The sequence below is a fragment of the Zingiber officinale genome, chromosome 2B, assembly GCF_018446385.1.
Source record: "Zingiber officinale cultivar Zhangliang chromosome 2B, Zo_v1.1, whole genome shotgun sequence".
NCBI lineage: Eukaryota > Viridiplantae > Streptophyta > Magnoliopsida > Zingiberales > Zingiberaceae > Zingiber > Zingiber officinale.
The window spans coordinates 2695181-2708461 of NC_055989.1; the positions used below are offsets into that span (position 1 = coordinate 2695181).

The following is a 13281-nucleotide window of genomic DNA, read 5'->3' on the forward strand; positions in this document are numbered from 1 at the left end:
TACTCTCCCCCTTTGCCATATATCAAAATAACAAGGGAGTAGAAGGGGAGTAGAAAGGAATAGTGATTAATGGCCTTAGCTTGTCTTTAACTTGTCAAAAAATGTTTATAAAACATAAAGTTAATACTTAGCTTTTAGGAGTTAAAATTATTGTAAAACTTTCAGCTAAGTGAAACTTTTAATTTTCTGAAATTAATATTCTTGATTAAGTTTGAAAAATGACTTAAGCCAAGGAAAATTATTTTGACTTTGAAAAGTAACTCATCTAAATTTGAAAAATATTGACAGGTTTAAAAATCTTGTAAAATACTTAAAAAGTTAAATTTAAAAGGTTTTGTTAAAAAAATATGTAGTTAAATTCTTAAAGCATTTTAAATATTTAGTTTCGAAACATTTTTTGAACAATATTAAGTTAAAATTAAAAGGTTTTTTCGAAAGATACTTAGCTTAATTAAAGAATCTAAAAAATATTTAGCTAAGCTTTTTGCAAAATTAATTTTTGAAAAAGCTAAAAAATAGTTAGCTAAATTTAACAAGCCTTTTGAGAGATATCCAGCTAAGAAAAATATTTAGTAAAGTAATTTGAAAATCTGGATTTTTGAAAAGATTTCGAAAAAGACTAAGTTTTAAAAAGCTTTTGAGAAAAGATAAGCTTGTGAAGTTGTAACTATGGCCATTTTCACATAATTCGAAGAAGTCCTAAAGTCCAAGCATGAGTAACTCTAAAAATATTTAAATTAAACATTTAATCCTCTTGACCGCATGTCTAACCATTTAGCTACTAGATGATTACCTAGAGGGCAACAAGTTTCACTTGATTAGTCAAGTTAAGTCAATTGATCCAGTTAGAATTGACTAGTTCTGGATGACTTAACTTGATTAATGTAATGTCGGTTTTTAATGCCCAGACTTACTACGATGCACAGAAATAAGCATTCTGAAGTCTAAGTTGTACCCTATGCATCTCACGCCGATCTAAGTTTCTCAAACACAAGCAAGTTATGCCTAGTGTGCTTGTGAGATGCTCTGGCTGAAACTAGAGGAACATGATTTCTAGGGTTAGTGCCTAGGCTAAGTCCAAATTTTGAAAGTCTAATAAAATTGGGATTTTGAAGACATTTTTCCTAGAAATTTTATAAAAGAAACTAAGCAAAAGTCTAATATGTGTAGAACTAAGCAACTTAAATATAACAAAAACTAGTAAGCAGAAAAATAGGTTGAGTAACTAAATTCTGATAGGTAAAAGTTTAACTAGGTAATAATAGAATAGCAGATGAAAGTATCTGTGTCCAAAGTCCAAAGTACAACGCATGAAAAGATAGTATAAATGTGTAGGATCATCAGCTGGAGGGTCGTCAGCTGGAGGTGGTTGAAGAGGCTGCTTGGGTGCAGGTTGTCCCTGACGAAAAGAGGAAAAGCCGGAGGCTATCTCTACACGAAGCATGCGAAATTCATCCAGGATAAGTCGTCGTGTCTGTGCGGAGTGAATCTCGAGACGTGTAAGTCAGTCCTCGACCGATAAGGAGGTGGAAGGTCGTGTCGAGGTCGAGGGCCCTGCCGAACAGGAGGGTTGTCCATGAAAATCCTCGGCTGTAAACTCTAACCAGTCCTCCCTCGGTTGGAGCAAAGAAGGCAACAAACTCGTCATCTGCCTCGGGCCCTATCGGAGCAGCGGCTGGCTGTGGTCTACCTTTCCAAGGTAGGATCCCCTCAACGGTGATGTCTATCTGGGCTAATCTGAGATTACGCTGCTCGAACTCATCATAATGTCCTAGAGGGACAACTGTCCCCTGGGTGGTATCAATCCCAAGGGTCGAGGAAATAGATGTCAGGATGTGACAGTAGGGCATGTGGATCTCATGGGACGTGACTAGACTGGAAGCATGAACGATGTTATGGAACATATGTAATGCTATATCGATGTCTAAGCGCTGACATAATGCATACAGGAAAAAGGAATATGAGGGTCGCATCTTCGGGACATCCCGAGACGTGATCGGCAAAATACATGATGTCAAGACTCTGTACATAATATAGCTCTGAACCCTAAGGGAGAGTGACTTGAACTCAGTCAAGATCTCTGGTCTCTCCTCCCCAAAGAAATACATGTAGATGATGTCTAATGTGATGTGGGAATAGGGGCCAGCAAATGGTAAATCCCTAGCCGGGTAACACAAAAAGGGACATGCAGATGATCTAAGGTCTAAACTAGAGCGAATCAAAGAAGGGGCACTACAATAAAAACCTTCATAGACATCGGTTTTCCACCGGTGTCTATTTCATTTTCGACCGATGTCTATGAAGCCGATGTTAAAAGTCTGTCATTTTAGACATCGGGTTAAAACTGGTGTAGTATCACTTAACGACACCGGTCTTCGAATCGGTTATTAACCGGTGTAGTATCACTTAACGACACTGTTTCATCAACGGTGTAAAACCGATGTGATATTGTATGTTAATAACACCAGTTTTGGCAGCGGTAAATGACCGATGTAATATTAGTTAATAACACCGGTTTTGCAGCGGTGGAAAACCGATGTAATATGTATATTTTTTAACAGCACAAATTTGATTTCCGAAACAATGAAAAAGCGACAATAATAAAAAAAAATACACAAATATTCACAAATTATACAAATATTCTTCATTCAACAATATCCATAAAATACACAAAAATTCACAAATTATATAAATAATCTTCTTACAACAATATCCATAAAATACCCAAACATTCTTTTTACATCAAAAGCTAGCTAATAGATATCAAAATCAAGGTAGAACATTCTTTTAATAACACATCAAGGTAGAACCGCACTTCAAATGTAATCTAGCATGCATTCAGCCCACTCGAACCGCACTTCATCAATTTCAACTCTGGAGTACTTGAGATTTGTAAACTGTAAAAACACATAAATAATATATTAGTAAGGCAAGACTAAAAATCATAGTTGAAAAAGTAGTAAGAGCACCAGGTAACAAGATGACTAATTGGAATGCTTAAAAAGAAAAACATTCATCATTTATCTCAACCACATCATATAGTGATAGATCTATCATTCCTGGGAACTTAATATAATCCAAACCAAAAATTTTAATCTAACTACATAAACAGCAATTTAATCTTTCAAATTCAATTCATTAGTAGTCGGCCCAAATGGCATAACTGTTTACCACTAAGAGTACATGAAAAGTAAATAAATTCACTTTTAGTTTGCAAATAATAAATTCACTTTTATCACTAAGAGTACATGGAAAGTAAATAAATTCCTCAGCAGCAATAAAGATGAGTAACATCAATTCATTTATATGATTTCCAATGAGATATATATATGCACCTTAAATGATAATTTATGTTTCAGAAGTGAAGCAACAGAGCATAAAGCAACAATAGTCAATAACCACACCGCATCGCCAATGTCATTCATGTAAAGATTCAGCCGTAGCAAGGACTTAGTTTTCTTAACAAACTCAGCGATGCTAAAGGCGCCCTTGGGATCAATCTCATTGTTGCCAATATCTAGAAGTGTTATTTTTCCTAAACAAGAAGAAATATAGTTTTACATAATTGCTGAGAAGTAGTACAATCAATAAATACTGGAAAGCCAACAGATCTGATGAAAAAATTAAATCTGCAAGAAAGAACTGCATGGATAGAAAATCTAAGTGTGTGTAAGTCTTATTAGCTTGAGATGTATAGATCGAATTGCCTTATTCTCAACTAGTGCTCCAGCAAGACTTGCAAAACCCTATAAAATTTCACATGGAAATAAGGTGCAAGGAGTAAGGACACCAGAAACAAAGTGTAAAAGATCTAGGAATTTCATAAAAAAACATGAAAGATTGCCCAAGAATAAGGTCATACAGAATATTCAATCATATTATTGTTGCGTTCCAGTACACGTAAAGTTTGATTTTCTTTCAGCATATCAGCAATAACCCTTGCACCCTACATAACATATTTAGCATTCAGACTTTACCAGAATCAAGAATCATTTTCTTCCTCAAGAAACAAACAACCGGAACTTGCAACAAGTAAAATTAAACAACCTCATCTCCAATACCTGAACTGTTTAGTTGGAGTTCCTGAATACATCCATTTACCTTCAAAATATCTGAAAGACGCTGCATAGGAAATTTCCACAATCTCAACATCTAATGAAAGAAATAGGAATAATGTAAAGTAAAATAACATGTCCAAAAACTTCTTGGTCAATGAGAAAAATTATTAAGAAATAAGCACATAAAGAAAACAAAATCAATACCCAAAAAATGTTAAATTACTCATTTTGACAAAAGTTATAAAAACAAAAAATATGTTGGTAATAGATGACAAAGAAGAAATAAATGTTACTTGAAAAGTATAATTCTCTTAATCTTAACAAAGTGACTAATACTAAGTGATATTCTGGTCAACACAAAGAACTAACCCAACACAAAGAATCGAGTTTACTGTTATAGATAGCTATTTGTCTTTCGTGAACAACCAACAGATGTGTCTGATTACTGTGAAATTGAATTTGGATGTCCCCAACTAATGGAGATGTACATCCAGTAAACGCCTGGATAAAGCGGGAGTTTTTCTTCTCCCAACTACCTATGCTCCAAACACAAAGCTGCATATAATCACCAAGTAAAGGGGTTAGAATATACATTAGAAGCGAAGATGTTAGCAGATACAACTTTAAAATATGACTCGGAACGCAAGTGGAGATATGGTCGACAATGAATTATTTTTTATCTGCACACCTGAGCATCGGCTCCAGCAGACACGAGAACATTTAGTGAAGGGGAAAATACAAGACGGTTATCTTTTTTTGGTGGCCCTTGAGTTTGATTTTCACCTACAAGAAAGTGACGTTATAGACAATGATTTCAAAGTAATGCAAAAGAGGAAGTTACCTATTGAATTTCAAAAGCAATACAAACTATAGAAGGCATCAAGAATCGACATAGTTTGACAAATAGAAAGCACGAGATTATGAACCTCATCAATCCGAATATTATAGATCAAAATACTAGAATCTTCCATTCTAGCGGCAATCATGTTATTATCTTCAGGATGAAATGCTAAAGACGTGGCTGCCGGTGGGGTTGGCATAAAAGTGGTTATAACCTGAAAGATATGTTTCGATTTAGTCGGTTTAGTCGGTTTGGTTTCTCCATTTTTGGTAGCAAGAGTAAAATCAATTCATGGCTACGCACCTTAAAAGTCCTCATATTTAACAGAGAAACTTTTCCACCTGATGCAGACGTTGCATAAGAGTCATTCTTAGATAAAGCAATACAAGCAGTTGCTTATTCTGGATTGTTATCACTCCTTTCATTGGTCATAAGAATACCATTTGGTGGCTGACGGAGCTGAGGAGCAACAGATGCAGTTGACTGAACAAGCAAAGCAAACAATCAGCACTAGGCTTATAGCAAATAGATAATTTCTTACAATTGTTTCTTTCTGACCTTGCCCGATGGATTTCGTTCATCGCACGGCCACTGCAGAGTTTATGCACTGCATTGGAACCAAGTGCTAGTAAACTGCATCCAGAATTGGTGTATATCAATCTCACAACCTTGCTCACTACTGATGTTGAATCGGGCAAACGCAAAGTTTTAAGATGCCCAACATTCACAATCTCAGTTAGCTTCCAGCTTCTGATTCTTTCAGTTTCTTCAGGAATCCTTGGCTTGATATCAGCAGCTCTAGTACTATCCACAACAGCCTGCAGATTTTGCTCATGTCATATAAAATTTTGTAAACACAATATTCACTTTGAGTAGTTGCTGAATATTACCTTCACATTGGAATTAGATTGTTTAGAAACACTATGTGAAACCTCAAGCATCCTTAAAACCCGTTGTCCATCAGCATTTGCCAGGATTTTAATTCCATTATCACTAGTCGTAATAGCAAGTAATGAACCATCTTTCTGGAATCTCAAGTGAGGAAATGCCTAGCATGGAGAAATAAGAGTTGCATACAAACTCAAAGTTTGAACTGCAAGAAATATACAAGAAAAGCTAACGTAGATTAAGCTACTAACAGGAAGTCCTCCATTTGCATCAGTAGTAGTCAGTATATCAGTGTTATCCATATCCCAAAACTTAATCTGGAATTCATCCCCTGCAACCAAGAAGCGGTTCCGAGTTATGTCGAACTGAACAACTCCCAATGAGTGTTTTCTAAAGCCATTGTATGTCTGCTTAATAGTTCCAGTCTCATTCCACTCAACTAAATGTGAATCCCCATCTTTACTTGTTCCACATGAAAAAAGCCTTGTTCCATCTGCACTATATGCCATTGTTGTGCACCAGTGGCCAGGAGCTTCATAGGCAACTCTAGATCTCAAACCCTCATAGCTCCATGCTTTGATTTTACCATCAGTTGAAGTTGAGAAGAAAAATTTCACAGATAGAAATAATGAAACACTAGAAATAAACTAAATTGAATAGAAACAGTATGTAGCAGAGCAAATACATACATGGATAGACCCGTTGAAGTGAGGACAAACAGAATAAACAGGGGCTTCATGGCCTTCAAATGTATACTGTTTCTGTCCAGTTGAATCATCCCACACCTATTCATCATGCAACGGAACCTATTAAGAACATACAATTCTTCTTGTACAATCTTCTGACTGATGAACCACATGGTTTTACTCACTTTAATTGCCTTGTCATCGCCGCAAGTGATGATCGAGAGAGTCTTCTTGGGATAGGAAAAGGCAATGTCATTAACACTGCCTATATGAGCATCAATCTGCAGAACAAGATGCTATCATCATCATCATATATATGGTTGCCAAACACCATAACTATTAACTGACCTCCAAATGTTGTCGTAATTCTTCATTTAGATTAAAAGCATAGATCTGCACTAGATGCTTTGAAAATGCAACACCTATTAGTATCACAGAAGAATAACAAGAATTTTAGTTTGATGAACTTGATCAAAATAATCCAACTTTATTTTTTTGCTTCGCGATACCAAGAATAGAACCTTCAGGACTCCACAAGCATCTGTTGACAGATACAGTAGCATCATTAGTGAGTGATGCCTGCAAGTAGGAAAAACTCCTGCTCTATCACAAATCCTGTCAAAACAATTTCTATGAGAATAGGCGATGAATATCACTATATTATGAAAGAAGTATCCTTTTAAATACATCATGCAGCACATCTTGTCCGATCCTGATTAAGAATTGAGACTTGTATACAAAGTAGCAAACAGGAACTAGGCAAACAAATACAACGTACAATGAAAAATAATCAGAAATGAATTGTAAAAGTTAAATAGGAACAAGAAATATATAGTAATTTCCATGAAAGGGGCAAATATAATCAGGATACATGTATATTAGTATTTCTCCTATTCACTCAGCACCAAAACCATTTTCTTGTTTCAAACAGGAGCTGAAATTAACCACAGCCAAACAACTTAATAGACCAAACAAAACATTCATGATGCTATGAAGCAGTAACAATCAAAGGATAACCTAAAGAATGGGAAACAAGGAAACTATTTTACAATTTATTAGTTAAAAAAAGATGCACTGAGTCCATAAATATTTTTTACTAAATTTTTTTAGCATGAATTTTTTGATATAACAATCCTGTACTTATATTATAGAACAATTAATTTTCTTTCATCATCAGTCATATGAATGCCTGAAGCTGCTAAGCATTAATGCAGAATAAACTGGAATTGTGCAAGTACAGAGCTTACTCTTCTCTATAAAATTCCACGAGTATATGCTACTGCCATGACTAGAATTGCCACTCCAGGAAGATAAACCCACCCAGGACGCCTCCCTCCACAACATGTAAGACAAATCGATAGAGTGAGAGATCGAAGGGGCTGCTTCCTTCGGATCCTTATCCTGGCAAAGCCTGACCTCTATTCTCTTCGATTCTCCGCCGTAATCAATCCAAGAATGAAAATTTTCTCCTCTGCTGAGGATGAGAAGCAAACCGTCGTCAGAAAGATTACTGCTTTTTGTCAAAAGTTCTCTGCCAACATCGACTTCGACGAGGCTTGCTGTTGTCACGAACTTCACTGCAACGACACTGGTCGATAACCTAGACCAGTCGCCATTCGCCGGTTCCAAGGGAACGCTGACCGGAGAAAAAAAGAAAGCTAGGCCTCCGCCATTGCCGGGCGAAACAGAGAACGAGAAGGAAGAAGAGAACCCGGGCTTGGTGCCGAAGAATCTGACTGGTTTCCAGTAAATCATAAGTTCGGAGCTCTCGTTCACCGCACGCGTCACCCTCACCTCCGAACTATTCATCTCAGCATCGCCATAGAGGGCAAACTCCGTGGCGAAGCTCCGATTTTTCCTCGACCCACCGAAAGAGAAGAAGAGAGCGTTACCTTCTCCAGTCGATGCGCAGTTCCCAGGTGACAAGGGGGCGACAAGCAGAAGGATGATGGCGAGAATGAGAGCGGAAGCGGTCGAGGACGTCGTCATTGGAAAGATCCCTAGGCGAGGTACAAAATGTGCAGACGACGAAGGAGCAGAAACCCTAAGCACCAAGAAGCATGAGGAAAAGACGGAGAAACCAGAAAGCATGAGGAGAAGAAACCCTAAGAGATGGAGCAACCCGCGAGAGGGCAAAGATGGAAGGGAGAGGAGAAGAGAAGGGGAAAGAGGATATGGATGTGGTCGTTTTCCACAGACGTCACAAGGGAGTCGTGTGTTGATCTTGATCGGAGAGGAAGGGGGCGTCGATCTAGCAAGGGGAAGGACGGCGCGATATAGGTTTAGGTTTGGAGGGAAGTGTTGTAAATTTTGGCTAAGTATAGGTGGAAAAATTAAATTATTTTATTTATCATAGACACCGGGTTTTAAAAACCGCTGTTAAAATCAGTGTCTATTAACGAAAAAAAAAGGCGCTCATAGACATCGGCTAAAAAATCGATGTTTATGAGCGAAATTCAGCGCTCATAGACATTGGTTTTTAGAAAAACTGGTGTAAAATACTCAAAGACATCGGTTTTTGCTTAAAACTGTTGTTGTTCCACTGATGTCTATGAGGAATTTTGTTGTAGTGGGGTAAACTGGATATCCTGTCCCCCTACTCTGGAGGAGTAGGTCAGATCGTCAACCTTCTCGAGGTTATTGAAGAACTGAGCACAAAGGTCCTGATTTATTGCATGACTGCAATAAACCAGTTTGCTAAGTTGAGAGTGCTTTATCATCTGGACCGTAGGCTGACCAAACTGAGCAAAAAATGTCATATTCAGGTATCTAGGTTTAATAGTGGTAAACTTATGTCTAGTGAACTCAATCCTATTCCGCTCTGAGGGGAACCTAGGATCGGTGGAAGGTATGCTAGCAGGAGCAGGATCAATAATTCGGCACTTCCTATTTTTGATTCAATCAACATATATATACTAAGAAAATGCATAAAAATAGCATGTAAGAGTATTAGGATGGTTTTAAGGCATACCTAGGAGGCATTGTAGGGAGTTGGAGGAGTTGAACGGTGGAAATCCGAGTTTAAGGCGCCTTGGATCGAGAATTTTGGCGTTGAAGTGACGAACAGAATACACTCTGTTCGCTTTTTTTTTTTTGGTATTGAAGGCGCCTTAAAGGATTTGAAGGCGCCTTAGATGACATGTTGAAGGTGCCTCAGACTCGGTTGGAGACGCCTTCGAGGTTTTTGGCGGGAATTTTCCTGCCGCATGTGAGGGTGCCTCCAAGCAGTTGGAGGCGCTTGCGCTATTTGCTTTTAATTTTGAATCAAATTCATTACTTTAATTAAATTGCTTTGAGTTTAAACTTAAGTTTTAACTAAGTTTTAAAGAATTTTTGAATAAGTTTTTAAATAAGTTTTTAAAAGAATTTTTAAATAAATTTTTAAATAAGTTTTTAAAAGAATTTTTAAATAAGTTTTTTTTAAAAGAATTTTTAAATAGGTTTTAAAAGAATTTTTAAGTAAGTTTTTAAATAAGTTTTTAAAAGAATTTTTAAATAAAATTTTAAAAGAATTTTGAAATAAGTTTTTTTTAAAAAAAATGAAATAAGTTTTTAAATAGGTTTTTTAAAAGAATTTTTAAATAAGTTTTTAAATAAGTTTTTAAAAGAATTTTTAAAATAAGTTTTTAAATAAGTTTTTAAAAGAATTTTGAAATAAGTTTTTTTTAAAAAAAATTGAAAATAGTTTTTTAAAAGAATTTTTAAATAAGTTTTTAAATAGGTTTTTAAAGGAATTTTTAAAAGAATTTTTAAATAGGTTTTTAAAAGAATTTTTAAATAAGTTTTTAAAATAATTTTTAAATAAGTTTTTCAATTTAATAATTTTAATTTATTTTAATTTAATTTAATTTTAATTTAATTTAATTTTAATTATAATTTGATTTTTAATCCTTAGTCATCTCACCCGATCTAGATTTCAAATCAGGAAATCTTATAATTTTGTGAGACGAATTGGGTTCAATTACAGGGTTTGGGTTAACTTTGTGTTAGATTCAGGTTTAGTTTTGGGCTCAACAAATAGGCATTCTTTGGATAAACTTCTGGGCTATGGTGAGTCACTTGGACATCATTAAAGTAACCATGCCTTCGAGGTTTTCCAAATAGTCCTATCCGCTGAACTTAATACAAAACATTTATCTAACTGGTTAGGATCCATAAAGGGTCGCTTCGGTTAGTTCCACTTAGCCAAATGCACCAGGTCGAAGTCATATCTTCCTAGACATGCATAGACTAAACTTCCCTAACGTACTATCATCCAAAATTTCACTAGTACCATAGGTCAAATTAAACTTGTTCCCTTTCTAATTAGTTCTAATTACCCTGCCGGGTAGCTTGGTTTGGATTACCCTGTCGGGTAGGTTAGTTTTGGAGGTGCCAGCTGTTCCGAAGGCTGCCTTACATTATTGATAATTTTATATATTTTTATTTAATTTTATATATTTGAGTTATATTCCTTTAATGGTTTATCTTTTTATCAGGATATTTTTCCTATTTGCTCCCCCCTGGATCATAGCCTCGATATGGTCTATCAAGGTAATGTACTTGATCCTTGGGAACCCAATATTGATCAAGTCCAACTTGATTGACCAGATTGGACTTGGGTACCCATGCTTGAACCATTTTACTATTTGGTCTGTTAATAAGCGATAAATATGAACGAAATTTCTTTTTAGCTTTAAATCCTAGTCCGGATCGATTGTATACGACCTTCTGTTTTCCGAGAATCAAGTCAAGATTCTTGGAACCCAGTGTAAACTATTCCAATGCGGTCTTTAAATCTTTGATTTGAATTTTTAGGCTGAAATTCTCTTCCTCAAGCTTTTAGACTTGAGTTGAGGTTCCAATCTGAACAGATTCAGTCAAAGATTTGGTATTAGTCACTTCTTTATCTTTAAGAGATGTTACCTCTTTTAGAAGCGACTTGACCCAAACATTAGACTTAGCTAATTTACACATTAAATAATTAATTAAATTATAAAGACGATTTATACTTATAGCAGGGTTTGGCCCTTCGGAAACGGATACGGATCCATGGCTTCTCTCAGACTCGGCTTTCGATTCGTCCTCGCTTCTAGTTTCGTTGGTGTAGTCCCGGGTCGTCAGTGCGAGAAGGCTTGCCTGCTCGAGTTCTTTGTCATCAGATTCTTCTGATGAAGACTCGCCCCAGGTTGCCTTCAGAGCTTTCTTCTTCCTTGGTTTCTTTGGATCTTTCTGGTTTGGGCAGTTCGCCTTGAATGCCCCTTTTGATTGCACCCGTAGCACGTCACCTCGAACTTTACCTTTGCTTGGGCCTCCTTGGATTGAATTACCTTCTTGAGGTCCTTTATGTTGAAGCCTTTCTTTTTCTTGTAGAGTTTCCTCACTAGGTTGATGAGTTCAGCTGTGAGCTCGTCGTCGTCATCATCCGAATCCGGTTCTTCTTCTGACTCCGGTTCGGTTCTGCGCTTTGATCTTGACTCGCATGCTCTTCCTGTACCTGCAATCAAAGCCAAACCTTTCTCGACCGGACGTGAGTTAATCTGTTCATGAAGCTCAAACTCAGCAAACAATTCATCTAATTTAATAGAGGACAGGTCCTTAGAAACCTTGTAGGCATCTACCATGGATGCCCACAAGGTATTCCTCGGAAAGGCGTTTAAGGAATACCTAATGATGTCCCGATTGTCTACCTTTTGCCCGATCACATGAAGTCCGTTGAGTAGGTCTTGTATCCGGGCATGGAGTTGGGTAGCTGTGTCGCCTTCTTGCAATTTAATATGATATAATTTATTAAATATTAAGTCTCTTTTACTGACTTTGGTGTCGGATGTTCCTTCATGAAGTTTGATCAACTTCTCCCACAACTCCTTGGCGTTGGAAAAAGGGTCGACGCGGTTGAGCTCCTCTTTTGTTAGTCCACACTGGAAGGTGCAAGTTGCTCTAGCATTTGCTTCCACCTTCTTGATTAATGCTGGATCCCAGTATTCGCAGGGAACTGGGTTGCCGTCTCCATCAGTCGGTAGTTCAAACCCAGTATTGACGATCATCCACATCTCGAACTGGATCTTCAGGAAAATTTTCATTCTGCCCTTCCAGTAACTGATATCTTCTCCGGTGAAGAGAGAGGGGCGGACAGTATTGTAGCCTTCTTGTTGGGCCATTTAGAGAATATGCACATAAAGAAACAAAAAGATGTCTCAGGACTTGATCCTGGATTAGTAGTGCGATATGGAAATAAGAATAAATTGCGTTCTCGAGTGGTGTTGCACCAACTTCGAGAAGAGAATATGATTACGAAAAGAACTGGATCAGAATGTAGCAATTATACTAATTCCAATCGACTCCGAAAATTGAAAAACACCACGAAAAGAATGCTTGATTGGTGGTTGCACCAAATCAAAGCTAACCTCGCTCTGATACAAATTGTTTGATCGAGAAGCGCTACGGGGGGTGAATAGCGCTCGTGGATTTCACACGTTTCATAATCGAAAAATGTATCTGAATAACGCAGCGGAAATAGTAAAGGAAAGCAACACACGAACACAAGTTATTTACTTAGTTCGGAGCCTTGGGCGACTCCTACTCCAAGGCCTGCGATCGTTGATCGCTTTCGGTGGGCAACAACTATAATATCAGAATTTTGGTACAATAAAGAATTGCAATTAAGTGAACTGAAAATAAACTACACCGACAACACTAAGTGAAAAATTGCAGCTTCGAGTCATCGGGAACTTGTCGTAGCTTAGCCGGGTCGTTTCTTGAGCAGCACAGGAAGGAAGAACACTTTAGAATTGATGATTCAACCTGCTGCTCGAAACCTCCTTTTATA

The 13281-nt window shown here is 37.0% G+C and overlaps 1 pseudogene; it reads right to left on the minus strand.

Moving 5' to 3' along the window:
- Positions 1–3926: 3926 nt before the first annotated feature.
- On the minus strand, positions 3927–12505 carry LOC122048084 (annotated as a pseudogene).
- Between the last annotated feature and the right edge of the window lie 776 nt (positions 12506–13281).